The sequence below is a fragment of the Haliotis asinina genome, chromosome 6, assembly GCF_037392515.1.
Source record: "Haliotis asinina isolate JCU_RB_2024 chromosome 6, JCU_Hal_asi_v2, whole genome shotgun sequence".
Classification (NCBI taxonomy): Eukaryota; Metazoa; Mollusca; class Gastropoda; order Lepetellida; family Haliotidae; genus Haliotis; species Haliotis asinina.
The window spans coordinates 39458271-39481307 of NC_090285.1; the positions used below are offsets into that span (position 1 = coordinate 39458271).

General features: G+C 39.0%; 1 protein-coding gene across 1 annotated transcript in view; it reads left to right on the forward strand.

The window, feature by feature from the left end:
• Positions 1-23037, forward strand: part of LOC137286904 (uncharacterized) — an 89321-nt gene that overhangs the window by 15077 nt on the left and 51207 nt on the right. The window lies entirely within an intron of this gene.

Here is a 23037-nt window from a genome sequence, read left to right on the forward strand (position 1 = left end):
CTGTTGAATACATACGATACTGAGTACTTTTTATGAAAATTACGGAACAAGTACTTATGTTACGTTTAAGAACAAATGACAATATTTTATGGTGCAACCCAAATTTTGAAGGTACAGCCAAACTTCATTACCCAGGTATTACGCAATGCAGGTAGTGAAAATACATGAGTCTCAGCACCATAAACCTCCTCATTGTACTGCTAGTTGGATATGTCTAATATGCAGAAAACAGAAATATTCAAAATGTTATTCAAAACTGGTTTCATGTCAGCCCTTCCACTTCCATCAGTGGTGGTGCTTGATAAAGGACAATAATGTTCAGGTGGAATAACAGGGCAGAAATGGAGGAACTCCGAATGTTATATTTTATTCCAAATAATAGTCCAAACAGAACTGTGTTTTATCACAGTTCTGGAGTTGATCTGATTGCAGCATGTTGACCCCAGAATGAAAAATGATAGACCCTTCTGAAATATAACGTAGTCATAGCTTTCTGGAATCAGGACATCATTACCGATCACTCCACATGACAAATGAGATGTACACTTACCACTAGTGAAAACACTGTGTGATTATATAGTATTCCCAGAAATTACTGAGAATCATGTTGCGTCATGTAACTCATTCCGTTTATTAACTTCTGGCGTTTTACTTACATAAACATGTTAAAACATCATCCTTTTACAGTCTCAGTCTTGTTTTAGTACTTTGTTAGACCTCCTCGCTCAGCAATGCATGCCTGAATACGCCTAGGCACACTACCCATCAAAGTTTGTAGGTAATTGTGTGACAGGGTATCCCAATATTGGACCACCTCGGCCTTCATATCTTCAATATTTCTCAGTTCCTTTTGGTTTATTCTGTCCTTCATGACTCCCCACACATTCTCAATTGGGTTTAGGTCTGGGCTGTAACTGGGCCAGTCTAAAACTTGAACATTTTCGCCCGACAACCACTGTTTTGTGTAGCGCGCAGTGTGTTTTGGGTCATTATCATGCTGGAAAATCCAATCATCTTCATACAATGTTTGTGCTGTCGGAAGAAGGTGACCATTTAGAATGTCAACGTATCTTTCTTTTGTCAAGTTTCCCGTAAAAACACACAATGGCGTCACTCCGCGAGCCGATATGCCACCCCACATGTGAAACTTCGGGCTATGTGTTGGTCGCTGGTAGATAGGTTTGACAGTATCTTTGGTCCAAATTTTCACACAATTAGGGAAAAGCCAAACAGAACTTTCATCCGAAAAGAAAACATTATCCCAATCTTGATTTTCATGAGCCCGACACCAGTTTAAATGTTTTTCCTTTTGTGCATCTTTCATCAACGGCAAGGAGATAACTCTTGACGTAATGAGCTGCCTTCTAAGCCTTCAAGAGTTGTCTCCCTTATTTAGTATGCTTAGTGCATCGTGAAAGCCCTTTTTCCAATCTTAGCATCATTAGAAAAAAAACAAAGATTTTCTCAATAATTTCTGGGAACACTATATGTGTGAGGAAGAGAATTTTATGGATGTCAACTTCTTTATTTTGATGAACGCAACATTTCAGGGTTTATCTATACTCGTTCATCAGGTGAATCAAGGAGTAAGGATATATTCGGAAATGAATGCTCCAAAGATTTGAGAAGTGATATATGGATACAGTTACCTTGTATGGCATGTTGGTAGTTTGATTATTCTTGTCAAGAAAGTGACAAAGAAATGAAGTCATATCTCAGACATCAATGCATTGATCAGAGTCTCTCACCGACTTTCATAACTTCACAGAATGATGGGATGGTCTAGTGGTTAAAGCATTCACTTGTCACTCTGAATAGCTAGGTTCGACTGGCCACATGTGTACAATGTATGAAGCCCATTTCTGGTGTCCCCAACCGTGATACTGCTGGAATACCATGGTTCTCTCTCTCGCTCTCTCTCTCTCTCTCTCTCTCTCTCTCTCTCTCTCGCTCTCTCGCTCTCTCGCTATGCTGGTGAACATGTTGAGAGAAGCACCCTGAAAATGACTATTTATTATTTTGTTATATGTGCCTCTGACAACAGTGTTGTGTAAGAAATTGTGTAAGAAATGTGTAAGAAATGTTTCGCCAGTATTCTTCAGAACACTTACATAGATTATTGTGTGTGAATTCATCTTCACATTTCTGCATTTCCTGCACTGAAAAGGAGCTCCATGTAACACCTGAAATAAGCTGCCCTCTGACTGACATAAAATGGCAAGTTTTAGGAATACGGTCTATTTTTCTTGGTCATGTGTATGTCATTTAAGCTGCTACTTGTGTTGGGAATGCCCTTTGTGTCCTTCCAATACCCCTGCATAATGCAATGTGACATGTCTTGAATGGTTGTTTCCTTCTGTGTATCATACACTAGCAGTGAAACAATCAAAGATGTAGCCTTATTGACCTGTGTCATCATATACATGTCTTGGAAGTACTGACTTGACTCAACTGTAGGTTTTACCAACTCTGTTAGGGCCTATGAGTATAACTGTCAGCTCCATCTATATTCTGGTACAGACAGGTACTGGTTTTGACAGGAAGTAGCCTCTAGGCGACAATATATCCTGGTGCCATATTTAGATATAGGTTGTAATGGTGACCTCAATAAAGGCCTGAAATAGCTGAGGTAATGAATAGAAATCCAGTGATATTGTGTCTAGTACTGCTCTGATGATGTATTCTTTGGATTACCATGTACCAGTGTAATGCAATCAGAGAGGGTTGGTTCTCGGATTTATAAATGGTAAAATCTGAATCTGGTGTAACCAAAATAGTTTACTTTTAACATTCTGATAGCGACAAGGGCTAATATTGTCTTCCATGCTGAATTTCAAACACAGGATTGTAATCAATTGTAGCCTGCAAAGCTTATCAATGATTAATCAGTTGTAACAGTAATTATGAAGTTCTGAAGCATGATTGAGGAAGTGAGTGAGTTTAGTTTTATGCCGCTGAGAGAGAGTCCCAACACAAGGAGTAATAGTGATAATCATTTATCAGTATGATGGTATTCCAAGATTACATTCCTATCACACGCCTTGCTGCTATCATCATCAAGCATTTTTTCTGGAAATGGGTAAAAAAGAATGTGAGAAGAAAAACAAACTTAAAAAGATGTGTTTGAAGTTCTTCTTAGAAAGCACAAATCCAGAGAACTATAACATGTGTTTGCTTTTATATCATGGTAACCATTCAAAGTTACAAAGGTGTAGACAGGATTGCAGGAATTGCTTTCTTTGCTTTTTCTCAGAGCGCTGTCAATCATCAATGATAGCTTCAGGCATCAGAAGGGAACTTTGAGAAAAATTAGGCTGTAGGAATTAAGTGGATCTGAGATATTTAGTTTCAACATTCTTTAACAACTCAAAGTAACAGAATAAATAAACACTTGCTAAATCTAAAAAAATTTGTTGAAGGAGAAGTTTCATGACAAAAGAACCTAACTTCATTCATGCATTAGCCTAATTAATTAGTTTGTATTTGACCTCCGTCATTAGTATATATGGATATAAACAGTTCTAAAAGCATTATTTGTGTAACAGTAAGATTTGGCAATGTTTGTATTAATATTATGATCAATTCTTGCAGTCATTATATGTAGGCAGTTATGTGTATTCTAGTTATTGTGTTTAACATACAATTAAGTGCTATTATATAGACATGTTACTTTCAAAAACCATTACAGTGCGAATTCTTCAGCTGTGCAGTGCCGTGAGATGTAAGATGGGGTCCCATATGTGATGTAGCCAAGAGGTTAAGGTGCTGACTTGTCTGTCTGTTTTACCAAAGACCAGTGTTTGATTCTCAACAAAATTGAGTTCATTTGTGGTCTATAATAGACAGTAAAACCTGGATGAAAATTATGTCTAATTTTGCTTAGCACTAAAATTTTCTGTAGTCAAGTTTTAAACGATAGGGATTGTTACAAGGATTTATCCAGTTCTGTCTGTCAGTTAACGATTTAGTATCCAAGGTTGACAACAGTACAGACAACCAATGAAATAACAGAAATGTGTGAGGACATGCTTCTGGTGGGTTTTAATGTACAGAATAATTATTGGTGAATGAAAAACAATGCAAAAAAGTTCATGTTGATTGTTTGTAATGATTCACAGACAAACTCATTACTTCCAGATGGCCACATTACTTCCAGATGTTTACTATCTTTGTTACCAAGACTGTAGGGTAGCCTTGTGGTTAAAGCTTTTGCTTGTCACGCCAAAGACCTGGGTTCGATTCCCCAGATGGGTATAGTGTGTGAAACCCATTTCTTGTGTCCCCCCTCCTGTGATGATATTGATGGAATATTGCTAAAAACAACCTAAGTCCACTCCACTCATTTGAGAATTCTTTTCAAAACAACCCAAGCTCACCTGTTCCCAAGTTTTTGTTAGGTTTCCCTGTTGACATGATCTACAAATAAATCTCTTAAGTTGGACCTTTCATGTTCTGCCTTTCTGACTTCAAAAAAAAGTTACCAATGTTGGCAATGATGATGTACAAATTGATGAATACTTCAATACTTGCATTAGATTGATATTGTTTACCATATCTTTACAGTAGATGTGGGAAGGGATTAAACATATAAGCATGTATTTCATTGCACTGTTGGCATTATACCATGAGTGTTCATGACAGTAGGTCTCCAGGGCATACGAGAAGACATTTCAGTAGGCTCCTGAAACATTTGTTTTAAAAACTCAAGAATTATCAGCTTTTCAAATAAGCTAATGAATCTAATTTTCGGATAATGTTTTCGTTTTTGATGTAATCAAATATCAAACTGGGAGTTCACGTCACCTCTGGCCTATTTTCACCATACTGAAAATTTGCTTTGACAAAAATCAAAACCAGATTGGCCTGGCTCCTTCAAAGTGTGTTTTAAATGGGTTTAAGTAAGTGATTGGTCGGTTGAGTAAGGTTTGTGTTATCACTGGCCTGTGTAATGTACGTCCCAAGAGTCGCTCAGTGGAAGGGAAGGTTTGGTCACATGGTGTGGAGTTGGAGTGATGAAATGGAGGCTTGTGTGAATACTGAGTGTCAAAGTGAGGCAGGTTATTAATGTTTACTGTCAATTGTAAATGAAGTGATGGAATATGGTTCTTTTAGCAATGCATCAACTAAAGAAATCTGTTTGATTGTGTGTGGTAAATTATATATGAACACATTAATCATTCTAATCAGATTCCACATACCTACACAGCATTTCAGTTTGGTTTTCTTCTGATAAAATGATCACATGATTGATTTTATATCTGGCAAGTTTGGATTGATGAAGCACATTCAAAGTCTGTCCTAACTTCAAGCTACATAAGCATGTATAGAATTGCAGCTTGGGCTTTTTATTAACACACTTCAAAAATATGTGAAATTTCATTGACACATTTAAAAAATAAGTGAAATAAATATTGTGAAGAGTAATGTCCATTTTTCGACATTTTATCAACATAGCAGACGGGGAAATTGGTTTCTATGACGATCATCTAGTTGATACGGTTCAGTGGTAACCCATGCTGTCACTCCACTCAAGTCCATATCCTGGCTGCCACTGGAATGAAGGGCCAACAGCAGCAAGTGTCTCCCAGTACAATGAAGCCCATGCTGCAGACAGCCAGGGAGAACCGCCCGTGAATCAGCTGTGAATGAAGTGGACCAGTGATCGGTGTTCCTGTGACATTCAATCTCAGGCCAGAAGGTGTAGGCCACACCAACTGCAGCCTCAGACCATGCTGCTGGGAGGATGGCTGTCACTTTATACCCTCTGATGGCAGCAGGAAGGAATCTGTTTCTGCAGAACCGTACAGTTCCTAATAGAGTTGACATGTTCCACTTGTATCATGGTTCCTTTGTTTGATCAAGTGAGCTAGCAAACTAGTGGCTGAAGCATGAACATCTATCTGTGTTGTTTGGGTGCTTTCGCACGCACACACGCACGCACGCACACACGCACGCTCACACGCACGCACATCTGTTGGTGGATGATTGGATAGCCCCCTGGTTCAGGTGATTGCTCATAGCTCACATTAACTAGTTCTATTTTCTATTTCCCACACTGGCACTGTGTAAAGCTCATCCTTAGTGTTTCCAAGAATGATATAGGTTGAATATCACAATTAGCAGTGTATAACCTTGCTCAATCACTTATGCATCCAGCCAGTTTTGTATATCAGGGCAATGTTCAGAGAATCTTCATCTAAGAAGTTGAAATTTTGGGTACTATGAGTTCAAATTACGTTAATACTATGTTCAGACTGCAGGGGGCAATTTCATAATCCTAACATTAAAAGTTAAGATCTAGGGGGACCTGAGATTCAAATGCTATGTATATATACTGTGTTTAGACTTAAAGAGAATTTATCTCAACACTGATATCAAGTGTTAAAATCTTGGGGTCCCAACATTCAATTATTATAGCAGATTAATGTCAAGCATTGCATTAGTCAGTCAGTCAATATTCTGAACAATACTTTCAAATGTTTTGCTTAAACAATATTATTTATGTAAACAATTTAGGTATAATCATGTTCACTGTTTTTAATGGATGAATGATTATTGTGTTTGTTTGTCTTGCCAGAATGAGGAAATGTAGAACATACACCACTCTTACTGAGAGCTGTAAAACAGTTATACCAGAAAGGGTGTGGGCTGTGACATTCTCAGAGGAACTATGGTAGGCATTAGGCTGTCACAGATGTTGTATTTTGTACTCAGCCCGCCCTTTTCCAGTCATCCATTCATTTGTAGCCCCTCGACTTATCATAAAATCTCCACCACTTGTCAAAAAAATGAGCAAAAAAGTGGTTCCCAGTGCCTGTTGAACTCTAAGATCCCTGTGGAGTGTGTTGGTGTGGGGGTGACCCTCCTCCTTCACTGCTTGTGACTACACTGGTTGTAATGAGGCCCTGCAGATAGAAGTGGGGTTTACTGACCTACGATGGAATGCAATCATAAGTGTTTCACAGATTATCATTTGCTGTTGAGTTGTGAACATTTGGGAGTCTTTGTCAGCTCGGATTTCATGTATGATGACTTGCTTGCTTGCTGGAGTGTGGGTGGTGGCATAGGAGATGTGTAGTGCTTTGTAGTAGGGGTTGTAGCTGGGGTGGCAGTGCTTGTAAGTATTGGGGTTGGTGTAGACACTGTTGCAGGTAGTAATAGTGGTGAAGCCGGTCATTGGTGGTAGTAGTAGTAGTACTAGCAGTGGTAGCAGTAGTGGGATGAATCGCAGTAGCTGCAGCAACTGACATAGCTTGACTTTCAATAGCAGCAGCAGCAGTAGTAGTGGGATGAATCACAGTAGCTGCAGGAATTGATATAGCTTGAATTGTAGTAGTAGTAGTAGTGGTAGTAGTAGTAGTAGTAGTAGTAGTAGTAGTAGTAGTAGTAGTAGTAGTAGTAGTAGTAGTAGTAGTAGTAGTAGTAGTAGTAGGAATCGCAGCAGCTGCAGCAGTTGACATAGCTTGAATTATAGTAGTAGCAGCAGCAGCAGCAGCAGCAGCCATATCTGTATGAATTCCATATCAGGTGATCCAGTGTTTGATATCGTGAATGGTTCATGCTTTTTAACTCTGAGTCTGACCACCCTATCCCAGTCTATGATTCCCAAAGGTGCAAAACCGTGTAGGCTACAATCAAAGTAAAACATATATTGTCATAATATATCAAAGACGCTGTAAGATGCTGACAACAGATGTTGAGTGTAAACTTCACTCCTTGAAAAATAAATAAGATTCTTGAAATGTTCAGGAAATATTCAGAACATTCTTGACAACAGGATCTAGATTCCATACAGATGTAGTAATGTAACAGACTGTATCTGCCTATTGACCAGTGCAACGATGTGTATTGATGGAGAACTATTCCATCCAAGCAAACCGAGGATGTACCATATTGAGTTTTGCTACCTACGAGTAGTTGGTGAATATTCACACAACTGCTCGTACTTCTACTCTGTCTTCTGGAAGTCTCTGTCATCTGGAAGCCTCTGATGCATTCACTCTGTAAATATGGATTCCTCATTGTAAGCTGCATCTGACGCCTGGTTAGCTCTGCTGCTTCCAGTAATGAATCTGAGAAGCACCACCAGTCTAGGCCACGATAGGAGCTTGCGTTTCATGTGCCCCTTATATATATGACATGGAGTAAGTTGAAGATAGTGTTTCCATCATTGCCATTATGATTGCCTGAATCCCTTGTCAGTGATGATAATGGTCTGTGGATTCTTAACAGTAACTTTTCCCTACTGTTTCACATTTGTGGTGAACATATATATACACCTGCTTGCTTGTAGACTTCCATCAATTAACTTTAGGTGAATTAATAATGTGTTCAATGTTTTGTCATACTTCAAGTGTACCACTTAATCCACTTATTGCAGAACACCAGGCAGGGTAACAAAAAGTACCTTCATTTGCATCTTTTGATATGCCTTTGAGAGAGATTGAACCCCTTTCACTGTCCTCACTTTGGGCAGACTGAAAAGGAAGTAACACACTGAGCCAACACACAATCATAAACCGTCATAACATTCCAATTAGTTGTCTCTTTTTTATGTCAGTGTGTTAGAGATATTATAGTTCGTGTTGTTTGTTTGTTAATACCACACTCAACAATGCTCCAACTACATGGCATCAAATTATAAACTTTTGAGGCAGGGTCAGACAATACAATGATCAACAGCATGAGCATTGATCTGTGCTCTTGGCATACAATGATGTATCAACAAAGTCAGAGAGTCTGATCTGCAGATCCCATTAGTCGCCTCTTACGGGATTGCTGAAGATCAATTCTGACCCGGATCTTCATGGCTTTACAGGTTTCATAGCCTGAATGTGGTGGTATTTAGACTCCCAGTGACTCGGTGTGGTTACCGGAAACACAAGTATATGATCATCGAGGCCTCATCTCCATGGTTATGTCAACTATTTGTAAACCTCCAGGAGTCTCCTGTGTGTTTCTTGCCAAGCTACATTGCACAAGCATTGTTAGTCGGCATCCAGTACAAGTTTGATAGATGGATGGCATGTCAAGATAAGACCTTGATGAAGTCTCCAAAATTGGCAAAATCTTTGTCTTTTGTGACAGAAACTTGAAAAAGAGAGGTATAGGCTGACAAGCCAGCTGTGCTTTGGAGGCATCAGTCTTGCGTAACAAATGCAAATATACGAGACACGCGTGGGGATGATTACCCGCTCCTTGTGACTGTTATGCATGTGACCACCCATATACTGGGACAAAAATCATCTTATCATCTGCCATATTTGCTAAAACTAGTAGAATGAGGGAGCCTAGACTTGCTTAGGTTTTGAAGGAACTTGATATTATGTTTTGTCTTAAGTTACATCTTTTCAGGATCTACTTCTTTTGTTCTTAAGGCTTGATTGATTTTATTTCTTGTTTTACGGCTCCGCATGCTTTTTTTCCTTTTAAGACTAAGAAAAATTAATTTAATTTAAAATTTATTTTGCGTGTTCAAAAACTAAATTCCTAATGTTTATGTAATATAAATGAAATACTCTTGAAATCAGTATGACGCCCAAACTCGCTCAACTTATTTTTACTTGATATAAACAAACCAGAAGAGTTTAACAGTGATAATCACATGGTCTTTCACTTTGACGGGTGATTTTTAAATTCCCGACTGCCTATAAGTTTTCTAAAGACAAAAATTCACAAAACAAGAAATATGACTGGTCTGGCCTATTTGTCTGTCTGCATAGATTTTCTTATGTCTGTGATTTAATAGCCATGGTTACGAGAATGACAAGGATTTTATCTCCACAGCAGTCTTTGAGCAAGGTTAGCTTCTCAGATCCATCATTAACATTTGTGTATGTCTTAGTTGTTGGGAAGTATATTCAGTACAGCATTTTCTTAATGAAACAGAATCCCAATTCACGTGATAAGAGAACCCTTCTCCTGTTCTTCTGTAGAGCTGGGATGTAAAATGTGGCAGGCCTGAAGGTCCTCAACAGTGTAATGGCTTTGTAAATTTCGGGCTTTTGAGGTGGTGGGGATGGTATTATATTTTATCACTGTTCAGGCTGGTCACTGTATCATGATTCATTTGCCTCTTTGATGAGAGACAAGCTGAATTTCATAGATGAACATTCTCGGTTCTTTAGAATTTGTGAGTAACAGTCGGTACACAGACATGTTATTGTCCTGTCCACCATGTATCTACCTTTCGCACATCCCTTATGAACTTTTTTATCTCGAAAATGTTCGTACCCGAACGATTCCGAATGCTATTTAGCGTACGATCGCTTCCGGGTGATGCACACGGGGTACGTACTGCCATGACAATGGTGAGTAAACAGTCGCTGAAAATAGTGTTTCTGACAATATTCAAGGATGTTATCTTGCGGAAATATTAACTAATGGTAACCATGTCAACAGAAAACCCAAAGCGTATATACTGCAGGTCAAATAACTGTGTTATATGCTGATTTTTGTTTGTGGAGAGATCTGTGTCGGTGACCTGAATATTCCGATCACTAAATAGTAGCCATTGTCTGATTGGTTAAATCTGTTTAACAGTCTCGCATTTGATTGGACTGTCATTGATTGCTCAAAGGTTACCTGACGCGACCTTCTACTAGGTTTTGTAGACTCAGTGGTGTAGTGTAACGAAATTTTTCTTGAGTCTTTCTTGATATGGTGTTGGTTGGTGTCTACCAGTGTTGAAGTTGCTGCATCTGAAGTGTGACATCCTTTTAAAGTGAGATATTAGTTATGAATTCAGATAGTACTCAACAGTGAGTAGGGATTTATATTGTTTATATGAATAAGAGTCTGGTAAGTTATGAACACTTACACTCCAGGTTTGTTGTAGATTGTCAAATAGTCTGAGGCTGCTTGAACACTGATAGGAAAATATTTTTGTCGCCAACATCTTGGGAGACGCATACATATCCAAATCCAAATCCAAATAAAATATTTTTGATATTTGTAGCATAACAGGTGCGTACCATATCATCAAGGGCAGTAAGCATTCTGTAGCCCTGGTAGGGGAGTCTCTCAGGGCCCATTTGTATCAGCCTACACCAGTACCTGACAGCTCTTGTCATATACGAGTATGTAAGCTGCAGTGGAGCTCTACCACATTCACCAAGCACCATTACATTACATGTATATTTTGACACTTTGAGCAGAGATTGGCACTTTTTTACATGGACATCTTCAATTATTTTGCAGTAATCATATCCCCAGATTTCAGAGCCATGACAAAGGATAGGAGTAACAGTACTATCGAAAATCTTGAACAGATCTTTATGAGAAATATCACCAAATGTCCTGTGTATAGCCATCATAGCTTTAGAGCTCTGGGAAGCTGAAGAAATTTGAGCCTGTGTCCATATCAGTTTGGGTGTAAACATAATGCCTAAATATCTGTAGCAGCATACAACTTCAATGTTTTGGCCATTGCATGTCCACTTTTCATAGCTTCTAAAGGGTCCACCATTTCTAAAAACCATGACTTTTGTTTCCTTCAAGTTCACTTTCATTCCTGTTTTGAAGCAAAATAACTTCAGAGCATCTATTTTCTTTTTGAGTTGAATGGCTGAATACACTACAGATGATACATCATCTGCTAACATTATGGCAAAAACATTTTTAAAATCTTGCGAAATAAAAACACCTTCTCCTCCAACATCTTCCAGTTGTTTTTAAAGCTTATTTATGAATATAATAAATAGCTGGGGATGCAAAATACAACCTTGATGGGTGCCAATATTACACTTGAAATAATCTGTTAGTCCTCTTGAACCTCTCACACAGGTACACAGGCTTTAATATATAGATGAGAGCATATTATAAAATTTTCCATTTATTCCAATATCTTCCAAACTTTGTAATAGAACATCATGTCTTATAGTGTCAATTACCTTTGAAAAGTCCACTAAAAGACAGTAAAATCTCCCTTTCCTTTATCCGATATATTTCTGTATCATTGCTTGTAGGCTGAATATATTGTCAATAGTTGAGTAATTTGATCTGAAACCTGCTTGCAGCTCATCGATAATTGTATTGTCCTCACAGAAAGTCTTGAGTCTCTGGTTTAATATAGATGTAAATATTTTACATACGGTATCAATCAATGAAATTCCACTGTAGTTGTTAACATCATTCTTATCTCCAGATTTAAAAAGAGGCCAAATAATGCTTCTATTCCAAGGAGGAAATACACCACTGTCAAATATCTGATTACAATTGACAGTAAATATGGGTAAAATAGTACTTGTTTGTATTTTCAAAGTATTCTGTGACAACTCCATCAGGTCCAGGTAACCTTTGGATATTTTGTTTGACTTCTTGGCTGCTAATAGGTTGATTTAATACTGCACTAGTACCACTATCGTCTTTCTCTATAATGGGAGGTAAAGACGGTGGATTTTCTATTTGGAGGAGAGATGAAAAGTGATCTGTCCATTCCTGAGTACTGATTCCATCTATTATGTGTGATTGTCTCCCCTGTTCAGCAATTTCCAGAATAATTTAGGGTTTCCTCTTGCACCAATTAGTTTTTGTTTCTGTTTATCCTGGTAAAATTGTCTTTTGATAACAAATGCTTTCTTGAATTTATAGCGTAGGTCCCTGATTAGGTTAAAATCCTTGTCATGATCTCTGTTGCTCCTCTGTGTGCAATATTTCTCACTCTTTAAGTCTTCAGGTTCAGTGTCTCACCAGGGAGGTTGACGAGATAATTTTGGAATAATGATTTGAACTAGAAAAGTAAACTCTCCTAATGATCCTAATCTATGAATCCTGGTTCTTTTTAGAGCATTGTTGTTGGTAGATTAAAACTCCTCTTCTCACTATCTTCCTCTCTAGAGTTTATCCAGAGTTGTGTGATGGTACAGTGGTAGAATCATCAGCTCACCACACACATGCTCCAGGCTTGTGTCCATGAGTGGATACAATTTATCAAACCTGAAGGATTTGTGGAAGCTCACTTGATTGGTCATGTCTCAAAATTCATAAACATGTCTCCTTACTTGGTCTGACCAGACACCCCTGTCTCCACTGACTCCTGTCAATGACCAGAGAATGTTACAGTGCAGCTTATGACCTGGTTGGTTGTTGATTTGTGCCACACTCAGCAATATTCCAGCTTTACAGCAGCAGTCAGTAAATAATCAAATCTGGTCCAGACAATCCAGTGATTAACAGCATGAGCATGCATGACCAAATGACATGATGACAAGCATCACCTACGTCAGCGAGCCTGTTACTCACCTCTGATAACAGACAACCATGGGTTGCTAAAGACCATGTCTAACCCAGTCCTTCAAGAGTGGGTAGCAATGTCAGATTGACAGATGAAGTGCATGGTTGTGAAGTGTGATACAACCAATGTTTTTCTAAGACTATCAAACTGTTATAGAACAGACTACAGTTTGTGACTTCAGTGGTTACAAAGTGTTATACAACCTGTTTGTTCTAGGGCTATCAGATGGGTATAAAACAGACTGTAGCTGGTGCCTTCAGTGGTTGTGAAGTGTTATACAACCCATTTGTTCTAGGACTATCAGACTGGTATAGAACAGTCTAAAAACAGCTTTTGTGAAGTGTTATACAACCCGTTTGTTCTAGCGCTATCAGACTGGTATGTAACAGACTGTGAACAGTGCCCTCAGTGGTTGTGAAGTGTTATACAACCCCTTTGTTCTAGGGCTATGTGTCTGGTATAGAACAGACTATAGCTACTGTGCCTTCAGTGGTTATATGATACAACTAGATATTTGTATAGCACCAATATCCAGCTAGGTCAACTGCTAAAGGGCGCTTTGTTTTTCCCTCGATCATTGGATGTCCATCACAACAGCACATAGTATTTTCAATCTCAACTGCCTGGGGAGCCTACCAGGCACACCGGGATAATGTGGCTTTCTCATCGTTATGAGGTACCCCTTGACAGCTGGGTGGACTGGGACAGATAGTCACAGTACTTCGTCCATGTTTACTGCAGGTTGCTGTACCCGCAACTAGCTGTTTGCACGTATTCGTGTGGCCACCATCTGGTCATCTACCAACAGATTCGTGGGTCACCCGGTCACAAGTGTGCTCAATCCCGGCACCTCCAAGCTCGCTGGATTAGTAGCCTGGTGCCTTAGACAGCACCCCCATTGTGCCGTGGTTATGAAGTGTTATACAACACCTTTGTTCTAGGGCTATGTGTCTGGTTTAGAACAGACTATAGCCAGTGTGCCTTTAGTGAACCGTGCCTTCAGTGGTTGTGAAGTGTTGTACAACCGGTTTGTTCTAGGGCTATGTGTCTGGTATAGAACAGACTATTTAAACAGTGCCCTCAGTGATTGTGATGTGTTATACAACCCCATTGTTCTAGGGCTGTGTGTCTGGTATAGAACAGACTATAGCCAGTGTGCCTTCAGTGGTTATGAAGTGTTATACAACTGCTGTAGTTTCAGGCACGTGGGAATGTGTGGGAGGGTGGGAGGCATCTTCAGCATTGGGTGACCTCAGGGGCAGGAGTAGCAGAGGTCACAACAAAAAATAGAAACCAGATTTGTGTTTCTAGGGAAGCACAGCTGGGAGGTGGGGGTGTGTGTTAAATGTAAAATCGAAACTGGAGCTGTGTTATCAAGATCCTTGACATGATCTAGTCATAGGCAGAAGACTTACAAATTTCAGCCATTACTGGACTAACTAATATGACTAATATTATCTAATGTGAACATATTTTAAAGAAAAAAAAAGTTCATTAAAAAAAAAATGAAAAGGAGCCCTGAGACTTTCTTCATTTCCTGAAACCGTGGAAGTTTAGACTTGCTGCACAATCCAGACTTGCACGGGCTTTCTTGGATATGTTTGTTTCAGGGTCTGTATGACAGGCTAAGCTATTACCATTTTACTTTCTTTTTAAAAATGGTGTTGGTGTTGGTGAAGAATGTCCTGGCCAAGCTGTTTGTTTATGTTTTTTTGTGATTTGCTGGGTTTCATAAATGTATTTTATTATGTACCATGTGCAGTAGGACTAATGTTTCATTCATCAAATAACTTTGGATACAATCACTAAAAAAGAATTTTGAAAACATTTTTCAAAGTATTTTGTAAAGGCTGCCTATTTCCTGTGATGTATAGGCACAACACATACAGAGCTTAGTTGATGAGGTATTTAAAGTAAGTACTATACCCGATGCCCCATGTTCCACCTCCCATGCCCCATGTCCCATGCCCCACACCCCACAACATGTGCCCTGACACCACACCCCACACCCCCAACACCCATACCCCACACCCCATACTCTATCCCCCACACCCCACAATTCATGCCCCACACCTCACACCCCATGTCCCACATCCCACACCCCATGCCCTACACCCCACACCCTATGCCCCACACCCCAGATCCAACATCCCACACCCCATGCCCTACACACCACACAGCATGGCTGAAATTATTGGTGTAAGAAATATTTAAAACTTTACTTAATTATTCAACATCATGTCAGTAAAATCATTCTTCATCCTTTATCAAGAGGAAACAAATTGCAGTATGATGCATGTTCCACAGTTAAATACAACAAAGACGCTCACACTGCATCCCCACTGGAAGATGTAACTGAGAAGATTTACTAATCCATCATGAATGAAAAAAACATGCAAAGCTGTTGAGATGTGTTGAGAGGAATGCTGTGGACTTTATGAGATAGATTCCGAAGTTTGAATATTACACCTTTGTTCATGCATAGCAGCTAAATCTTGCACCCATTATGAAATAAACACATAAAACATGACATGAAAATTTATATTAGCGATTCAGTGACAAAAGTCAGCCTGTAGTACACTGCAAGAAATCCACAGTTTATTACAGTGCTGCCCATGTTGAAATCTTGATAAAACATTAACTGCTTTTGAATTCCCATTATCAAAGATTTATTGGTTATCCATTTCAAGATGTGTAAAAAATTGTGTGAGTTGGACCCAGTCCTGGCCCTGTCTTATCAGAGCCCTGGAGACAGCAGGCCTGATTTCAACCTAGTTTCAATGTTCAAGTCCTAGTTTTCAAACGACGACAACTGTGTCGTAAATATTCCATCTAAGGTGGTGAGATGGGAGGAATGTTTGAAGATATTAACTCCACTGACTTCCGCTCTCCCAGAATGTGAGACACTAGCCCATGAGGAGGCTCTCCACGGCAGGTGCCTGACTTGTCCCATGTAGTTAACTTGGGACGTTGTGGAGGAGAGATGCTAAATAGGCATTTGGAGATAGTTTATGTTCAGTAATGAGATGCTGAAAGTAGGTGATGTTCAGCAATAATATGTTTGAAGTAGTTGATGTTCAGGATTATGATGTTGGAGGTAGCTGATGTTCAGCAGTAAGGTGTTGGGAGTTGGTAATATTCTGTATTATAGTGTTGAAAGTAGCTGATGTTCAGCAGTTAGATGTTGGGGGTTGGTAATGTTCTGTATTATAGTGTTGAAAGTAGCTGATGTTCAGCAGTAAGGTGTTGGGGGTTGGTAATATTCTGTATTATAGTGTTGAAAGTAGCTGATGTTCAGCAGTAAGATGTTGGGGGTTGGTAATGTTCTGTATTATAGTGTTGAAAGTAGCTGATGTTCAGCAGTAAGGTGTTGGGGGTTGGTAATATTCTGTATTATAGTGTTGAAAGTAGCTGATGTTCAGCAGTAAGATGTTGGAGGTAGCTGATGTTCAACATTAAGATGTTTGAAGTAACCGATTGTTTGATAATTAGATGTTGGAGATAGTTGATGCATTGCATCAAATCCTACGATGTCTGTCATGGCTGATGTTCAGTATTAGGGTTGTTAGCACTGGTAGTTTTGAAGACCATGTTCTGAAAGATTTAAAGCCAAACACTTAAAGGCGAGCAATACCAAATATCATCATCAGTTATAACTGACCTTTAACACTACAAGTTCTAGACAAATCAGTTTTGTTTGTTTTATACTTCCCATTTGCAACTGAGTCCAATATAGTTACTTCTAAGAGAATACAAGCACATTAAGAGAGGCATCATCCCACTAAGTTGTGGATCTACTGGCTTTACAGAGTGTTATCTCCTGGCTGCCAGGGTCTGCCTGCTTGCTTGATGACTTATAAATGATAAAGTTGTATCAAGGAAAAACCACAAAATGCATGCAGAAATGTGATACATGCAAACACATACCAGGTTGCACATGACTCCTGAAACAGCACATGAGCACATCCATTCTGAAGTAAGCAAGGAAATCCTACGATGTCTGTCATGACAATCTCTGGTGATTTAAAGCATTCACTGTACATGTAGTCTTCTGTTTGTTGCATGTCTTGATACTTTACTTACCCATGAAAGTTCTGGGTTAGAGTATTGGCCTTTAGTAACCCATGCTTGTCGTAAGAGGCGACTAACAGGATTGGATGGTCAGGTCAGGTGTCTTCTGTTCCCAGTTGTGCAGAACGATGCTCATACTGTAAATCAATGGATTGTTTGGTCCAGATTGATTATTTACAGACTGCTGTCATATAGCTGGAATATTTCTGAGTGCAGTGTAAAACTAAACTCGCTCAATTTAATAACTTATTAAAAAAATCATTCAAGTATGATGCATTGGTCATAACTGTCATACTTAAGCCCATGAAAAATCAGATTGTTTCTCAGTTATAATTATAATATATTGTCTTTACAACCAAAAGATTATGAGAACTATCATCGTTGAGTTGACTTGCAAACCGTTCAGTATTTTGAAATGTGTTCATTATGTACACCAATATGATACACTAATAGTTTTATTTTTGATGTATAAGTAAAAACTGCAGCTAAGATAACATGCTATTAGAATATATTATTCCTGAAAAATTTTTCAGATGTAGTCTCAATGATCCTTGCTTGAATATTGTAAGTTGTAAGTAGGATATAGGGTATGATTAGTCTTTAAATAAACTGATTGTAGATCATGTGTGCGAATTGCATTTTTCTCAGTCACCGTGTCTAGTAATAATTTGTCACAGATTTCACATTTCCATCGCGCAAGTTTTCATTCTGTGTTCTTCACTGGTAGAGACATGATGTTGGTTTGGACATAACACAGGAAAAGAAATTACAAATATTCTCCAGATATTTTTAATACACGTTACACTCAATTAACATAACTTAACTTTCCTCTGTTTATGGATTTGGGGCAGTAGCCTAGTGTTTAAAAAGCTTGCTTGTCACATGGGTACAATGTGTGAAGCCCATTCCTGATGTCCCTCGTGTGACATTATTGGAATATTGCTAAAAGTGACTTGAAATATAAACTCACTCACTTACTTTATGGGTTCCATTTCCCGATTTCAGAACAATGGTCTCTTGCACATGCTGTGTCATCACTGCATCATCAATTTCTTCTCTTGTTAACTTTTTTTAGTAGATTTTAGTCTGAACTTATTGACATACAGATTAAGGATTCCAGATCTATAACAGTCTCAGTCCGTTGTGCTAAAGTTGTGTTGCCCAAGACCCTTACAACCCTTCACAGGCCTACCATACAAACGGTGAACAAATCATCAAAGCTGAACTCATATACACCAAAACAGAGGAAAAATAACCAGAAACTGTCACAATATCCTCTAAAACCAAAACAAACCCCTGTAACAGAAAACTAACCGTTTGAAATGAAAACAAAACTTGCGTATCAGCTACAACAGTGTTTGACAATGGTCGCTGAGTGCACAAAACGGCAGTCACAGCATCCTGAAACGGCATAAATATTATCAAAGATGGCGGCGAGCGGAGATGAACAGGCTGTAGTGAATAATGTTTTTCGTCACCATGAGTCTAATCTTGAATAGTTGACATCAGGATGTAGCGCATCAACCCCCTATTGTACTAAACTTCAAACCAATGTTCAGACTTCTCAGTCAGGCTTGCGATCCTGTACAATATGGTTGCCGTTTTTGGATGCTGTGACTGCCGTTTTGTGTGCTCGACGACCATTCTTGGGGGCTGTTGCTTCCATTCCAAAAGATTAGTTTTCCTTTAGAAGGAGTTTTCGGTTTTAGAGGATATTGTGACAGTTTCTGGTGATTTTTGTTCTGTTTTGGTGTATATGAGTTCAGTTTTGGTGAAAATGAGCTCAGTTTTGATGATTTGTTCACCGTTTGTATGGAAGGCCTGCTTCAGAGGCCTTGACAGGTATTGCCCAGGCCAATTTGCAAATAAGTTACAGGACTGCCACTTTCTGGGTCATAAGAAGCCTCTATAATAACAGGAGAAATGATTATAGCTGCACCTAAGTATCCATGCAATTGATATAAAGAAAAGGTTGCAGCCCTTCAAGCCACAAGGATAGTCATTAACAAAAAGAGCACTAAACTGGAACCAAATAAGGGTGTCTGTTTTTACCTGCTGTAACTAGCAACTTGTCTGTGAGTTCAGTTTTATGCCGCACTCAGTAATATTCCAGATGTATGGTGGTGGTCTATAAATAATCACGTGTAGACCAGACAATCCAGTGTCAACCACAGAGTGAGTATGAATCTGGGATACGATGACGTGTCAACCAAATACGTGAGTCTCACCACCTGATCCTGTTAGTCACCTCTTACGACAAAAATGTGTAACTGAAGATCAATACCTGTAAAGGTCCCGTGGTAGAATAGGCCTTCAGCTATCCATGCTTGCCATAAAAGGCGACTATGCTTGCCATAAAAGGTGACTAACGGGATCGGTTGGTCAGGCTCGCTGACTTGGTTGACACATGTCATTGGTTCCCAGTTGCGCAGATCAATGCTGATGTTGTTGATCACTTGATTGTCTGGTCCAGACTGGATTATTTACAGACCGCCACCGGATAGCTGAATAGCAGCATAAAATTAAACTCACACACTCACTGAAGGTCAATTTAAACCTGGATCTTCATGGGTTAAGCGACAAGTAAGATACACAGGAAAAGAGTTGGAGCCCTAGACTAATGCTTGATAGTAACAAACATGTACATAGTAACACACATAAATTGAAAAGGAGCCCCAGGGTGTCTGGAGATTCAGAACCTGAGGAGATCTAGACTTGCTTAATTCAAGGCCTTAGCAGTGCAGAGATGGCTTGGAAGACAGCTAAATAATGTGGTTCAGGGACTGTGAGACAAACTACTGGAGCCCCTCAAACCACAAGGACAGCCAGTCACAACAGAGCCCTTTACTGTGCAAGGGTTTGTGTTGAACCTACTTCATCCCAACAGCTGAGATGTACATGAGATTGTTATGCCACCAATGTCATCTTATCTCAGATTGAGGAACTTATCTCTGTACGAAATAGTAACAAAAGGTACCCCAGTTCATTTAAAATATCTACACTGAACTGTTCAAACACACCCCCTCATGGAGAGCCCCTGACAAAATGTGCAATTCTAGAGTTAGGTGATTAGTTTTACTCAAGTCACAGCAAAGTTTTTACCCCAAGCTTGCAATATTGGGACATGTTTTGAAGACAGGAGCTGATCATATATGTAAAAGTTTTTGTGTTGAACTAAGCACTGAGCACACCATTGAGACCAGGAGCCTGCTGGTAAAGGCTTATACCATCTGCCGAAACAGCAGACAAAGACCCTGCATGCACTCAGATGTTTAGGGACAAATAAGTAAATCTCTTTCTTCTTCATAGCACTTTGTATCTTTGTTCCTGGCAGAGCTTGTGTAGAGATAATCACAAATCTGAATTTTAGCTTAAAAGTCAATGAGTCACATCCCTTTATATTAAACATTTAACTTGAACCTCAATTTTCCTTTGACAATATTCATGTTTTGGGTAATTTCACTTAGTAAAAGCACAGTGTGAATGTCTTGACTCCAACTTGCTTGAATAGCCACATGTACAGCCCTGACCATCCTTTAACTGTGGCCCACTTCCCCAGACATTTTAAGTCTGTCATCATTGTTTTGCAACTGGCATAACTCAGCCCCTTTCTCAACCACAAAGAAGACTTGGGCTGTGAAAATAGGAAACACTTCTGTAGATGTACATGCATTACATACTATGTTTATCTGTGTCTGTTTTACATCTTGTGTCTTTTATATACAAAGATAGCTATGGGGAAGGTTTTATTAAAAAATATGTTTCATGGGAACCTATGTGTAAAACAGTATCATCATACTAACATTTGTACAGCACCGATATTCATATCAGCTGCTCAAAGGCACTTTGTTTTTTCCCCTCAATCACTGGATGTCAACAGCATGTCACATCTAATTATGAATCTCAACTCCCTTGGGACCATACAACTCTTGGTGCCACTTGGTGCACCGAGTTTATGTGCATTCCTCTTAACAAAAATATTGCTCTACTATGGTAACTGCAAACAGAAGCAAGAAGTGTCGGCACTGGCGAGATCCCCTCATAGTTCTGTACTTGACTGCTTTTTCACGTGAGATAAAGTGTAGTCCTCTTTTGCTACTCATAATCACACACCTGTACCAGTTTTCAAAGTTTTTGCAGTTTTTCTGTCTGAAAAGCTGTTTATTGTTATGGTGACTTTATGGGATATGTAAGAATTGCCAACTTCCTTAAATGTAGCAGGTTTCTGAATGTCAGTGGTGTCCATGACATGTCATTTGTTTGCTGTGTATGATATGTTATTACTCACCCATTGAAGATACTGCAGTGTAATATTTTCACTTCAGTATTACACTACTGTAATACCGCTTGACGTATGATGTCAAAATGGTTAAAAGTTGTGACGTCACAATGCTAATGTTGATGTCGCGATTTTACTAGACCTTGCTTTGACTTGAAAGCTGAGAGTCCTCACACTGTAGGCAATTTCACCGCAGTTTCTGTCAATTTATGTTGGCGAGTAATAAACAGAATACTACACTCGCTTCCGTGAAATACAAAATAATATCCAAAATAATTTCATTAAACTCGTTAAAGATTTAGTATCAAACTCGCTTTCGCTCGTCTGATACAAAATCATTAACTCGTTTCATAAAAATGGTATTACACGGAAGAATGTTTAGTATCCTCTATTTATTCATCGGTGCTCATGACATGTTGTTTGTTGCTGTGTGTGACATGTTATTCATTGGTGTCCATGACATGTTTATTGCTGTGCATGACATGTTGTTCATTGGTGTCCATGACATGTTGTTTGTTGCTGTGTATGACATGTTATTCATTGCTGTCCATGACATGTTGTTTGTTGCTGTGTATCACATGTTGTTTGTTGCTGTGTATCACATGTTGTTAATTGTTGTACATGACATGTTTGTTGCTGTGTATGACATGTTGTTCATTGGTGTCCATGACATGTTGTTTATTGCTGTGTATGACATGTAGTTCATGGGTGTCCGTGACATGTTTGTTGCTGTGTATGACATGTTATTCATTGGTGTTCATAACATGTTTTTTGTTGCTGTGTATGATATGTTGTTCATTGGTGTCCATGACATGTTGTTTGTTGCTGTGTATGACATGTTATTCTTTGGTGTTCATGACATGTTTGTTCCTGTGGATGACATGTTATTCACTGGTGTCCATGACATGCTCTTCGTTGCCGCATATGACATGTTGTTCATTGATGTCCATGACATGCTCTTGCATTGCTGCATATGACATGTTGTACATTGGTGTTCATGACATGTTTGTTCCTGTGTATGACATGTTATTCATTGGTGTTCATAACATGTTCTTTGTTGCTGTGTATGATATGTTGTTCATTGATGTCCATGACATGTTGTCTGTTGCTGTGTATGACATGTTGTTCATTGACGTCCATAACATGTTGTTTGCTGCTGTGTATGATATGTTGTTCATTGGTGTCCATGACATGTTGTTCGTTGTTGTGTGTGGCATGTTGTTCAATGGTGTCCATGACATGCTGTTTATTTCTCTGTGTGAAATGTTGTTCATTGTAGTCCATAACATGTTGTTTGTTGCTGTGTATGACATGTTGTTCATTGACGTCCATAACATGTTGTTTGCTGCTGTGTATGACATGTTGTTCATTGACGTCCATAACATGTTGTTTGCTGCTGTGTATGACATGTTGTTCATTGATGTCCATGACATGTTGTTTGTTGTTGTGTGTG